Source organism: Limulus polyphemus, unplaced genomic scaffold (assembly GCF_000517525.1).
Source record: "Limulus polyphemus unplaced genomic scaffold, Limulus_polyphemus-2.1.2 Scaffold2549, whole genome shotgun sequence".
In the NCBI taxonomy this organism is placed as follows: domain Eukaryota; kingdom Metazoa; phylum Arthropoda; class Merostomata; order Xiphosura; family Limulidae; genus Limulus; species Limulus polyphemus.
Window position 1 is genome coordinate 175497 of NW_013668159.1, and position 2148 is coordinate 177644.

A 2148-nucleotide genomic window follows, 5' to 3' on the forward strand; every position below is an offset into this window, starting at 1 on the left:
CCAATGTAAATAAAAAAAATACCGTACGTGTGTTTGCTTAACATAGATTAAAATAACTATATCATTAGTTAGCAACTGACTGTCTCATAATTAAAGTATTTTGGCACTTGTGCATAAAATTGAAATCATAAATAATATTTGACGTTAAACTGGTACACAATTAAAAACATTGTAACGTCGAAACATGTAGAGTCGTCAACTTCTTGAAGGCCATAGGTAGACCTAAATAAAATGTTTTTAATTGTGTACCTGTTTAACGTAGAACATTATTTATGATTTTTAATAAGTTGTTAATTTCCGTAGAAATTATTTCCGAGAAACTTCAGCGAAACAAGTCCTTTCTTAAATAAAACTAGTTTATTATTTCTCGATACAACTTTGCAATACACTTAATTTCCACAATCACCTTAACTTAAACACACGCTATAATTTTCAACGAACGATTCACGCACTTTACTTACCATCTATATCTTCAATCTCTCTGTCCGCTATTCAATTATTGCCGTCACTTTATTTACCGGCTTTATATATACGAAATAGAGGGCGTCTGGAGAACACTCGAGTCTTCACGAACAGACATGATATTTCTAGAATTTCATGACGTGTTACTAGCGTCACGTGACATCCGCTGTTGCAACACTGCCCCTTCCTTATTATTGTTCGTCCCAAACAATAGCCACTTACATTAAACCAATAGAAAATTAACAATAACTTAATTAAATGTACAGAATTTACAAACACAAAATTAAAATTCAACAATCTCTTAATTTTATGGGACGTATCTTCTTCCGTACTGGTCTCCATCTCGATGGCTTCTGCTTCACGTGAGGTTCATCTGCTTTATCAGGAAATGTCCTATCGTCGATAACAGTCACATCAGTGGTAGTAACTTCATGAAGGGCTTCACTGTTCCCCTTCTCAAAACCGAGCAGAGTTTCTTCTTCAACAGTGGCCTTTCCAGGTGACACGTCTTCAGCAGCGTCTTTTATTCCATTGTTCAATTCATCCCAGCTGAAATGTCCTGGACCGTGATAACGCCTAAGCCTGTTGGCATGCGCCACCTTTGGCTTACCTCGCCGACCACATTTTATTTGGAAAGTCACGTCTGAGAAACGATCCACTATGTCATATGGGCCTTCCCATGGAGAAGACAACTTAGGAGACTTCCCTTTGGTCTTCCTAGGGATTATACAACCACACCTTGTCTCCTGGTATAAAGCTGACTTGAGTAGACTTCTTATCATAACATAGCTTCATCGAATCAGTAGACGTTTTCAAGTTTGAACGCTCTTGATGGTGAATATTATCCATCCTTTCCGATAACACTTTGTAAGGTGGGCGTCCTGTTAACAGATCCACGGACAACCGAAGTTCCCAACCAAACATCAACTTTGCTGGAGTGTATCCAGTGGCTTCATGCTTTGCTGCCCTATAGGCCATCAACAATGGAGGGAGTAAGACATCCCAGTCATCTTGGCGGCTACTACAAAACTTTGCCAATTCCTGTCCAAGTGTCCAGTTGCACTTTTCTACCATCTTATCAAACTGTGGGTGAAGTGGCGTTGCTCTGTTCTTTCGTATGCCAAACAACTTCCAGCATTCATGAAACACAGCTGATTCAAAGTTATGGCTTTGATCAGAATGCAGTTCGTATGACATACCAAATCTGAAGAAGAAATCGCTAATAGCCGAAACTACAGTTGTAGCTTCTTGATTGGGTATTGCATATGCCTCAGGCCACTTGGTGAAATAATCCATCACCACACAATTCTACTTATTTCCAGCACGAGTTTGGGGCAAAGGACCAGCAATGTCAATCGCCTCTCTTTCCATTGGTGCGCCAACTTGATATAACTTCATTGGAGCACGTCCCTTATGCTTGGGTCCCCTTTTAGTACAACACACACTGCATGTCCTGCACCATTCTTCCACATCTTGCCTCATACCTATCCAGTAAAATCTCTGTCGTATGTGACTCCATGTCTTCGTAACTCCGAGATCTCCTCCTGTTAAACTATCATGGGATTGACGCAGCACTGTTTGTCAGGTCATCACTTTCCCATCTCCGAACAAGAATACCATCTTCAAGCTTTAACTGGTGCCATTGTGCCCAATAGTTCTTTGTCGTCAGAGCTTAAGCTAGACACC